At 43.6% G+C, this 12,375-nt stretch overlaps 1 protein-coding gene across 2 annotated transcripts in view; it reads right to left on the bottom strand.

Moving 5' to 3' along the window:
• BPGM (bisphosphoglycerate mutase) overlaps positions 1-12,368 on the bottom strand; it is a 28,014-nt gene extending 15,646 nt beyond the window's left edge. For both annotated transcript variants that reach the window (XM_035021143.1, XM_035021142.1), the window contains exon 1: positions 12,253-12,368. The gene's annotated coding sequence lies outside the window, so the exon portion shown is untranslated. The remainder of the gene's footprint in view (positions 1-12,252) is intronic.
• Between the last annotated feature and the right edge of the window lie 7 nt (positions 12,369-12,375).

Below are 12,375 nucleotides of genomic sequence, written 5' to 3'. Positions count from 1 at the left end.
GGCATCCTCCTCACTTTGTTTTTCCTCTGGTGAAAAGAGAAATATTTACCAGTCTCATTTTATTATAGAAGTTAAACATGTTCATTCAGTGACCCAGCACATTTATCCGGTATGTAAATCACTAAGTGGGGGCAGCTCGCTCTCCAGTGCAATAGGCTCCATGATCTATAAGAAAATCTAAGGTGCAACATTCAAACAACACTAAAAGTGATTTAAAGCAACATTAACACTGAACGCGGTACGCACCGAAATAATCTCACCTGCCTCAAGGTAGAGCTTTTGGCAGGCATAAATCCGTATGCCAAACAAGCTATCAATTGCAAGCAGCTAAGAGATGCTGCCTGTGGAAACAGATTAGCAGGAGCAGGTCTGGAGGAGTGAGAGGAAGCACGCTGATAAGAAGGCCCTGTCTCCTCCTCCCCGACCTTTAAACTGTCCTACACAAACCAGCCACATCTCAGCAGGAGAAGAATCTGGTAGAGTGGGACAGACAACCTTCAGGTGTTTCTGAATTCCCCAAGTTAAGCTGCTGGCCCAAAGGTCTGCTGGGCCCATTCTGTCCCCTGGAGAGTCTGCTGCCTTAGGTTCTAGCTAAATTCTGGCTGCCTTAGGCTGCCCCCACTCTCCCTGCAGTGGACGTACTTACACTGACAAATGCCACTCACTTTGCTTGCCTAGCGCTCTCCATTTCCACCCCAGGGTTTTCCACACTGGGGAATAAAGATGATAGGAACATCGGGGCCTGGTCCTCTGCCATTCTTGGCAAGCCCCGTTCACTGGAGATTTTCTGTCCCACTTAACCTGTGATTCATCCACAGTTACATAACAATCAGTGACAAAGTTAACTGGAATCTGGGTATCGAGTTTCTTCCTTTTTTTAGTAATTCCTAGAGATTCTGAAGGGGGGACAAAAAGCCTTTAAAATAAGGCTTCATCTTATTTCAGGTGAAGGCAAACAGAGGAGGACCTGAGGGAGGAAGCAGACTGAGGTAGTCTGGAAGTAGGTGAAAGATGAGGGTGATTAGGTTTAGGACTTCCCTTTCTTGTCAAGCATCAGTTCTGAAGCTTCACTGCACAGGAAACGGAAAGCATCTGGAAGAGATGGGCTCAGGCGAAGGCAGCTCACAGAGCTGAGAATTTCTGTAGGGAGAGCGATGCCTCTGCCCTCCCTCAGCACTCCTTTGGGGTGGCGGAAGAACAGAGAACAGGATGAAAGACATCTGCGCAGCGTTTTGCTGAATGATTACTGGTGCCCAGAAGCAGAATAATTATGAAGCTAATGAAGCTCAAGCTTCAGGCTCCTTCCCTTGAACAAACTCCTTCTAAGGCACTGGGAGAAACCAAATAACGAATGCACACGCATGTGTGTGTGTGTGTGCGCGCTCACGGGTGCATACATGCATGCATGCGTGCATGTATGTGTGTGTTTAATTTGCAAAAGAAAGACATTTTTGTATTGTTTTTTTAAAGAGCCCCAATTCACCAAGTAGTAGAAGCTTCTGACCAATCAAAAACTAGATCCACCCCCTTGTAACATTTATTGTTTTGTTTTTTGCTGCTGGTGAAGGGGGATGGAGAAAAGAGAAGCCACCTCAACCCTTACTTTGTCTTGTCAAGCAAGAAGCTTCCTTATGCTAATGAAGCTATTTTCCCTTCAAATGGAAAAGGGTATGATAAACAAATTCTGTAGGCAGAAGCACTTCTCCCTTGTCTTTGATTTTGAATTATATCAAGAGAACAAAATATATACAGAGAGGAATAACATCATGAACACCCAGGCACTTACTGCCAAACTTGGCAGTATTTGAATCTGCTGTTTGCTTACTTTGTTTAAGAAATAGAACAATTTCTCTGTTTCCAGCCCCCCCGCCGCCGTCCAATTACATACACTGGAGCAGAGAAACAGTACCACAGCCAGAAGACTACACAAATACACACCCTTCCCTCACTCCAGCATACAGTGGTGAATACAGGATAAGGTACTAGACTAGTGCATCTGTCTTGCGTAAACAAAGTTACTTCCTTCTCTCCTCCTTGCTATCAACTGACTTCCTACTTAATTAACTGCTGAATATTTACAGAGGAGCTGTTGAGGTTTAGAGTCTGCAATCTTTAAGATTTTAATCACCATGGGAGCTGGTATACCAAGTTTTTGCCAACAAACACACAGTAGTGCAGTCAGTCTCATTTAAAGTTTCAGGTAGGGGCTGCAAACTCACATGTCCCAGGGGCCAGACTGAGGTGAAGAGCAGCGATGCTGGGCCACAGGGGTGATGGGAACCGTGGAGAACTTTTGGGGACCACGCGTGCTTCTCTGATGGACGCGATTCCTGTGTCAGTGGACAGAGCTTTTGTATAACCTGGTCTCACTGAACTAAGGCTCCCATTCTTAGAACCTTTCTGGAGAACAAACAGAAGATGGGACTCCTCAAAGCAAACATTGGAGAGAATGTAAGACTTCGAGTGAGACCACAGAGACCCATGAACTCAATTTTGCCTTCGGGGTAAAAAAAAGTCTTCTTTAAAAAACATAAAAATTGTCATTTCAGCTCCTAAAAGTTCATATAAAACTAAAAGGAGTAGTGACTACTTAGCTCCCCCATTTCTCTATGAGGCTTAGAACTGGGGTTCCTGGATCTTCCAATGTTCAAAAACACCAGAAATGCACATTTTTTTATGCGACATCTAATACTAATACTGCTAACTAATTTAAATACATTTGAAAAATGTAAGCTCAATGAAATATGTCTGGAGGCTAGATTGAGTCCATGACTTACAAAGAATCTCCTCCAGGCCACAGACGAAAGAAGAGGCCACCTTACCCTGGGAGATGGTCAGACTCCCAGCCTCCAGGCTCCAATCCTGGCTTCCCCTGCTTTGTTCAACACTCTCTAACCTCCACACCTGCTGGCCTCCTTGTCCCTGACCCTCCTTCGCCAAACCCTTGGCCAGCTCCCTGCAGAGCCCCAGCTCTGTAATCAAACTTCCACTCAACTTTGGACTCTTCCGGGAATGCTTCTGCCAGCTCCGAGCTGAAAGCAAAACTACCTCTCCCAGGTGTCTGCTTCTCCCTTTTGTCAGGGGTGTTTGTGCCTCGGATCCTAGGGCACAGGCCGGTGATGGGCAGGGTCCTGCTCCCTCTCGGTCCTGACCAAATGCCTCCAACCCCCACCATCTTTTGAGGGAGGGAAGAAGCTTGGATTCTGAGAGTCTTGCTATATTCAGATGTAGCTCTCATGCCCTCACTGGTTAGCTGCAAAAGTCCTGAAAAGTGAGCACTCTAATTTAAAATCCTCAATCACTTCCTGTTGGTCTTAGGATAAAGTTCAAAATTCTTAATGTGAACTGCGAGGCTTTGGTTTTCTTCTATTTCCTTGAGCATGCCGTGTTCTTTCTTGCTTCAGGACCTCTGCACACACTGTACCCAGAACCCTCGCCCACCTTCCCCTCCCCTCCACAGCCACCTCGGTCCCACCCAGCTTTAGGTAACCTCTAGTCATCCTTTAGAACAGCTGTGTCCAGGGCGCCTGGGTGGCTCAGATGGTTAAGTGTCTGCCTTCGGCTCAGGTCATGACCCCAGGGTCTTGGGATGGAGTCCTGCATCGGGCTCCCTGCTCAGCGGGGAGCCTGCTTCTCCCTCTGCCTCTCTCTCTGTCTCTTATGAATAAATAAAATCTTTAAAAAAAAATAGCTGTGTCCAATCAAAATATACTGTAAGCCACATATGTAATTTTAGATTTTTTTTTAAAAGATTTTATTTATTTATTTGACAGAGAGACAGAAACAGAGAGAGCATAAGCAGGGGGAGCAGCAGAGGGAGAGGGAGAATAGGCTCTCTGCTGAACAGGGAGCCTGATGCGGGGCTCTACCCCAGGACCCTGAGATCATGACCTGAGCCGAAGGCAGATGCTTAACGACTGAGCCACCCAGGCGCACCTGTAATTTTAGATTTTTCTAAAAGCCATATTAAAAAGGGAAAAGAAACAAATAAAATTAATTTTCATAATATATTTTATTTAACCTTAGAGGTTCAAAATGTTATTCTGACCTATGATCTATATAAAATTCTTCATGGGGTATTTCACATTCTTTTTTTCATAGTAAGTCTTTGAAACCTTACGGATATTTTAGACTTAAAGCACAGCTCAACTTGGACCAGCCGCATTTCAAAGGCTCATGTGACCAGTAGCTACCATGTTGATTGGAACAGCTTTACAGCTGAGTTTTAAGGTTATTTCTTCTAGGCCGGTGGTTCTCAAACTTGAACGTACATCAGAATCACCAAGAGAAGTGGTTACAACAGTGCTGGGCCTCACTTCCAAGGCCCGACTGAGTACGTCTGAGTACAGGCCTGAGAATCTGAGAATCTGGATTTCTAACACGCTCCCAGGTGATGCTGAGATACTGCTGGTTTCAACCACCTCGGCTCGAGGCCAACATCTCTGCCCTTCCTTCTTTTTTTTTAAAGATTTTATTTATTTGAGAGAGAGAATGAGAGAGAGAGAGCATGAGAGGGGGGAGGGTCAGAGGGAGAAGCAGACTCCCCGCCGAGCAGGGAGCCCGATGCGGGACTCGATTCCGGGACTCCAGGATCATGACCTGAGCCGAAGGCAGTCGCTCAACCGACTGAGCCACCCAGGCGCCCCTCTGCCCTTCCTTCTTACCCCCGGGGAAGTAGTCAGTCCTGCTTGGCAGACACTCTTGAAGAACCCCGCTCTACAACACTGGGTAGAATTGTGATGGGTCGCTTGTACGGATTACTTGCTCATGTTCTATGTGCCCTGTTAGACTGTCAGCTGCATCACGGCAGGCCTCACTCACTGCCCGATCTCTAAAACCTAGCGTGACACGTGACACACGCTGGGCACTTAGTAGGAAGGTGTGTTCACTGAACTGAGGTCAACGGAAGTGATTACATTGTGCGAATGAGCCTAAGGCTTGACAGTTTGAGTGGTAACTGCAGGCCCGAGGGGTTAGGAAGTCTTAATTCAAGAATCGCAGTGTATCTAATGGCAAAGCCAGAGCCAATCACAATCATCCATTACATTTCCGTATCCTTCAAGGTTTAGCATATTCACGAATGGCCGTAATCTGCACAGAGAAAAGAGACTCCGACTGACAACTTTACACTATATGTTAACTAACTAGAATTTAAATAAAACTTGAAACAACAACAAAAACCCCAAAAAACAAACAAACAAACAAACAAAACACATAGAGCCACTAAGTGGCAAATTGGAACTGCAATCCACATTGGCCTCCAATACCTGTGCTCTTCCTCCTCCCCATGGAGACTTCAGAGTCTGGGTTTGAGTATCTAGGCTCACTTGGCTTCACTTCACAGGAGCATCTCCAGTCACAACTTGTCCTTCCAAACCCAGGCAGTCATTTCATAAAATGCATACAAACAAGGTGAGTATAAAGGAGGGCTCAGCTTATGACTGCTCTGGAGAAAAACCTTAAGGCACAAAGTCAAGTGGGCAATTTACAAAGAGGTACCATACTACAAATATACACTCCCCACCCTTAAATTAAAAACTATTTTTTTTTAAAGGCAACCTTTGTTTTTTGTGTTGTTTTGGTAAAGCTCACCACTCTGGAGTTGGTTCTCAAGATTCCTTGTTTATCCCTTGGCAAGGGTTACCAGCACCTGAATTAAGCACTAATTTTAGTCAATGATTTACTTCATACTAAAAAGGGCCACACAGGTCACTGAATTAGCATACCCCAGGGTTTCTTCCTTTTTTTTTTTTTTAAAGATGTATTTATTTATTTCAAAGAGAGAGAGAGCTTTTGGGGGGGGGGAGCAGGGGCAGAGGGAGAGGAAGAGAATCTAGAACAGACTCCCCTGCTGAGCATGGAGCCCAACGCAGGACTCAATCTCATGACCCTGAGATCAAAACCTGAACAGAAATCAAGAGTTGGACATTTAATGGACTGAGCCACCCAGGCGCCCCAGGGTTTCTTCCTTTTTAAAGTATGGTATTGCTCAAAGAAAAAATTTACTAAACAAACATATCTTTTATATGACTCTGTGTCTCATCTTCTCACCCCTTCCTCTTTGCTGTTTTCCCCTCCTTCTGGCCATTACTTCTTTAGTCTTCTGACACCTAACCTGAGCCTTGACCACTCTGCTGAAATAGTCTCTCAAAAGACTACCAATTAGTTATTTCTTACTAAGTGAAGACCACCTTCTCTCAGGACTCGCATCTCTTTGATCCCTCTGAAGCTGACTACCTCAATAGAGGGGTTAGAATTATTCTAAGATTCCGGTGCTGTGTTTCTCTCAGCTCTTCTATTGTTACATCCTGGTGTTGGGTCTCCATATTTTCCTACCCACCACTAACAGTACTATCTGTGATGATGAAGACAGCATATGAAGTCATAGCAGGCAATATTCATGGAGGGCTCATCATGTGTTTGGGACTGTTTGAATCTTCAACAACCATTCTATGGAGAAGGTTCTATGGTTACTCCCCTTTTACAGATGCAGGAACTTAGAAGGAAAGGTCGACTTGTCCAAGGTGACACATTGCAAATGGCGGGAGCTGGAGTTCAGTCTCAGGCAGGCTGGACCCCCTAAGCCTATCCTTAGGCCTTGAACCACTCTGCTACATCAGCACACTGGCACCCAAGGCTCTGTCCTCAGTCCTTGGAAACTTTTCTCACTACTTTACTTACATTAAAATGGATGATTTATAAATTGACAGCCCCAAATATTCATCAGTCTCCCTAGTCTAGTCAATTAACTCATTCTTTAAACATGTGTTGCAAACCCCATTTGAGCAGGGCATAACACAGGACTGTGAGAAGTACAGAATCCAACACAGATTATGTCTTCAAAGAACTGATAGGGGAAAGGGATGTGTGTGTGTGTTATCACTAAAACAGAAAGTAATCCACACAATGAGAAAGCACTTCATTCATAAAGGAGATGAAAAAGGGGAGATTATTTCTGAGTAAGGCTTCATGGACATGGTACTATTTAAGCTGGGTTTGGAAAGATGTTCAAGACTTAGATTTATAGAAAAAGGAAAAAGAATTCTAGCCTAAAGGAATAGTGAGTAGAGGCAAGGGAACAGGTGTATATGGAGAATGGTGAGCCATTCAAACTGGCTGGAGTACAAAAAGGGTGACCACATTTCCACGTTTGCCTAGAACAGTCTTGCTTTAGGCCTATTGCCCCAACATAATTATTATAGGGCCCCTTTCACCCGTGAGTGTCCCATTTGGAAAATTATATGATCCCTATCCTAAGTACAGAGTATATCAAGGAAGTGGGAGGAGACAAGCCTAGAAAGATAAGATTGAATAGTGGCCCCAGAAAGGCCTTGTGCCAAAGAAGATAGATTCTTCTATAAGTATTGGGACATCACTGAAGATTTAATAATGTGTATTTTAGGAGGATCAGGCAACACTTACAAACACAGAATGAGATGGGGAAAACTACTGATATGAATACGTGAGAGGCTTTTGCAATGGACCTGGACTGGACCAGGATAATGGCTACTGAGATGGGATGCAGGAGATGGATATGAAAGACACTACAGCTTAGCTGAGATGTTGGCAATTTTTTCTGTATTTGGTGTTGGCCAAACAGTAAATTTTTTAGGCTCTATGGTCTCTGTTACAGTTGCTCAGTTCTACCATTGCAGCTGAAAGCAGCCACAGACAGTACATAAATGAATAAATGAAGCTTTATTTCAACAAAACTTTATGTATGGACATTGAAATTAGAATTTCATATAATTTTCATGCCCATGAAGTACTGTCATTCTTTGATGTATTTCAACCAGTAAAAACAAAAAACAAAAAACAAAAAAACAAAACATAAAAACCAATCATAGCTTGTAGGCTGTACAAAAAGAGGTAGTAGACCAGCAGGCCTTATTTTGCCAAACCATGGCCTAGCTGGATACCATACTCAGATCTACTAATCACATCAGCATTTTGAACCTTTAAGCATCCTGTCGTGGGATAATCTCAGAATTATTAAATCACCTGATTTTATTCTTGGCCAGAACTGCAAGTACCTTGAGTAATGGAATCCCATTCATAATTGTTTTTCTTCCTCGCAGAAGACAATACTGAACGTATTCAAATCAGTCTGTTTACTTCTGCTTAATTGATTTAATAATGGGTTCAAGGTAAAATTACAGAGAAAAAGTATTCATGCTGTTAACCAACTTCAAAAATATGTCATTCTGACATGCTTTACTTCTCTCAGACACCATCTTCATAAATTGTCACCGTGCCTCACACTTCAGGAGAATGTAGACTTGCTCGGGCATACAAGTTGAACAACTGGCTTAGCAGTAAAGAGACAAGTGATTCCAAGGAAACACACTATGCAGGTGACATATTTTCAAAGACTTCTCGCTATGTCTATGTATAGAAATTCCATCTCAATTGCCTACAGAGCAAAAGTTATTCTTTCCATAAATGCCACCATAAAACTGAAGTTATGTTTTTTTTAGAATTAGCACATCCTTTTGGCAAGGCAGGGCTGGAGGCAGTAGGTAGGTAGGGGACTGGTGCAAATACACAGCATTGCATTTACTGAGGTTACTTCTACAATATTTCCAGGACCTCTAGGTAGTTTCAACAAATGTAGCACTAGACGATCTTACTGCTGCCTCCCACTCCTGCCCCTCATTAAACCATATACTTTCACATACCTTGCCCGCCCCCCACCATAACTGAGGTTCGTCCTGTCTTCCAAACTAATGCTCCTGAGACATTGCTGCTTCCCTTCCCCGGGTGTCTGAAATGTAATATCTAACGCTCTAGTATTAACAACTCATGAACGGGTGAGGAAAATTATAGGATAAGGGCCAGTCTAAAAATAAAAACTTAGTTTTCTGCTTCTAAAAACTGAGTAAGAAGTGTGATCAATGATATAATGTTGAAGTAACATAAAATAAGAGATACAGAGCCAGAGTTGCTGTGATCAAAAGCTTCCCCTTAAATATTAGATAGTCAAATGCTACCCTTCACCACTCGGATGTTTTCCCTAGTCCAAATCCCCATTGCATGGCTTTGAACAACTCTTAATCTACCTCTAGAGGAATCTAATTCTGTAAAAGATAGGCTGGCATATTCGAGGATAGAAAAAAAGAGAGGTTAATCATGTTTCAGATAAATTAAAAAAGGAACGGTTCTTAAGGGAAATGAAATCCAGAGCACAGTTCCTTAAATCTTAACAAAATATGCTTTCCTCAAAATCAAGCTCGATATTAAAAGTTCAAACATGACCGTACCTAAAAGTACCTTGCATTCCACCATCTATTACTTCCTAAAGCTTTATGGTAACTTTTCCACTTGCGCCCTAAGAGCACCTCTTTACCAGGAGCCAATGCTATCACTTCCTGGTGTTTTCCAGGCACTGTAACCCCGGTCATTCTCCAACTTTACCGCTACCAGCAGCCTCTACCGATCACTTGTTACACAGGTAGCAAACCATAGCAGGTAGACCCCTATTCACAGGGAAGAGATCTACCTGGGTCATGAGATGAGTGTTTGCCCAGGGCATGTTGCTTGTTCCAGCCTGTGCAGCATCACTGATGAGTGCAACACCCACTCCTGACACCTCCTTCCTAACTTTGGTTACTTATTCCCCCAGGATAATAGCTTTTGTCAACACAAACTATTGCCACCAAATCCCAGAAGTCTGGAGTCAAGAAACCCCGACATTAGTCCCAGCTCTGCTACTTACTGATGGTGTGATATGGACCGAGTGATTCAAACTTTCTGGACCTCAGGTTCCTTATCCATAAAGACAGGGATAATTGCTGTTCTCAAGGGGCTATTACGGAGACTAAATGAGATTATGGTGAAGCACTCTGCCAAAGAGTGAGAGGTGTTCTGGGTTGAACGGATCAGACTAATGAAAACTCGCCCAGACCTCAGGCCCCTGAAAGTGATCCTACCTTGCTGAGGTATGTGTGGAAGTAAAAGCTGGGAACAAAGTAAAATGAGGATGGGGATGAAGAGAAAAGGTTAAATTAGGTAGTGGAAGGAGAAATGCAGTCGAATGTTGTGTGTGTTGGGGGTGTGGGGAGTTGATGGTAAGACAAAGCTCTAAAAGCATACCAAATATTAAGCAGTATTCTACAATCCAAATGCTTTAATCAAGTGGCTAACATTTTCTCTACATTTTATAAAGTACATTTTTCAGTTTTTGTGGCCAAATTTCCATGAAAGAGTAATACTTTCGGTCTTATTTCTCCATGTAAACATTCTCTCACACCAGATTTCATTCCAAGGATGTTCAAGAGACCTGTTGGTTCAAATACTTGTGTCCTCTGAGCACCAGACCCACAAAAATGAAGGCACAGCTGAATTTAGATGTACCAGTCATTATTAAAATGAAATATGCCACTTAATCTCAACCAACCGTAGAAGGCAAAAGAGGAAGAGAGACTGGAAGATCTGCCCAAACACTAACAGTGGTTACCTCTGAGTGATGGAATAAAGGATGACATTTTTTGCCACATTATACTCTGTACAATGGTTATTCTGTACAATGACCAAATTTTCTACAATGATCCATTGGGTTTGGTTTAAAGAGGGGCACAAAAGAACAAGTACTATCCTTTGTTGATGGGAACTTTTATTTGCTAACAGATTGGCCCAGAATTTACCACTATGACATTTTTGCTTATGTACTTGTGGTGGAAAATGTCTAATCATCTTTATTTTAAAACAGACTTTTAGGGGTGCCTGGGTGGCTCAGATGGTTAAGCGTCTGCCTTTGGCTCGGGTCATGATCCCAGGGTCCTGGAATCGAGCCCCGCATTGGGTTCCCTGCTTGGCGGGGAGCCTGCTTCTCCCTCACCCTCTACTGTTCCCCCAGCTTGTGCTCTCTTGCTCTCTCTGTCAAATAAACAAATAAAATCTTAAAAAAAAATAATAAAACAGACTTTTAACACAGGCATGACCCTCCGAAATAATCTGCGACAACATCCGCTTTTTTAAAGATGCAAAAATTAAGCCAGAGGGTTGAAATGATTTGTTTAAGATTACACAAATAGCATCAGCTTCAACACTAAAACCTAGGGGTTCTGACTTCCAACTCAGAGCTCCTTCCACTACACCATTTGCTTGAATTACACTTCTCTAAAGTCCACCACCTGGGGATTAAGGAGTGCACTTGTGATGAGCACCGGGTGATACATGCAAGTGTTGAATCACTACATCGTACCCCTGAAACGAACATAACACTGCATGTTAACTAACTAGAATTAAAAATAAAAACTTAAAATAAAAGAAGGCCCACTACCATATGAGGGGCATCTATGGTGTGTGAGGTGCTCCAGGAAAACAAAGATGGATAAAACCCAGTCCCTCGCCTCAGGGGAGAGAGTTTTAAAGCAAAGTACAAGCTGACATGTGTTCTGCTTTCATCACAGAAAACTGTAGTACCTCCTGGTGAAAGATGCTATTTGATTTTTTTTCCCCAAAAGTCTGCATTCAGTCAGTTCGCATTCTGGTACCACTCACAAGCTGTAAAGCCTCCATAATTTGGAAGGGAGGTGGTAGGGGAAGAGGAGTATAATAAGTTGGCAAACAACTAATTATCCTTTAACTTTACTTTTTCAAAGAAACTGTGAACTTTACTTCCATTATGCATTTCTCCTGTCCTTCTCTAGTAATGCAGCCCCCATCCCTTTGAACAGAGGAGAAATACACTTACTATTATTTTTTTTAATTTTTAGTGGTTCTAAGAACCTGTGATTTAGCTCGATGTGAGAGCTACGTGAAACCATTGCAGATATTCACCTCTTTCTCCTTCCCTGGCATGCAGGTTTTTTTCTATCTACTTAGACGTTTAGGGCCAGGTCTGCCATCGCCCTAAATAGAGTGGCGTGGCCCTCAAAACACCCCTAGCTTGCTTCCAGGACCCCTCCTCTGCCACACTGCGCCTCATACGTCCAGGAGAGTTGAGTTCATCACTCCCTCCAACTCCTGTTTACTCTTGCCGTCAAGGCACCACGACCAAGGCGGAGTCCTCCTTTCAGCTGACAGATCCGTGCGTCCCAGGAAGGCTTATTCTGAGAAAGGGACCTGAGAGGGACCTGGGGAGTAAGTGAGGGTGGGAGCTCGAGGGGCAGGCGAGCGGGCACCAGATTCCCTCCAAAGACGGAATCGGGGGAGTCAAGAACTGGCCTTCCTGCACTCCAAATTAAAACACCACATCACTTAAAAACAGAAAGGTTCGCAAGAGCAAAATTCTAAAACAAAACCACTCACCTGTAAAGAGGCCACCAGCAGCAGCAGGAGCAGCAGCCGCTCCTCAGCAACGCCAAGCACCCAGCTCCTCCTACAACTCATCACTGCCGCCGGCATCGACGCTCTTTTCTAGCTCTGGAGCCC

The sequence above is a fragment of the Mirounga leonina genome, unplaced genomic scaffold, assembly GCF_011800145.1.
Source record: "Mirounga leonina isolate KUSES-001 unplaced genomic scaffold, KU_Mleo_1.0 Mir_174, whole genome shotgun sequence".
NCBI classification, from domain to species: domain Eukaryota; kingdom Metazoa; phylum Chordata; class Mammalia; order Carnivora; family Phocidae; genus Mirounga; species Mirounga leonina.
This window is presented reverse-complemented; position numbering and strand designations above follow the sequence as displayed.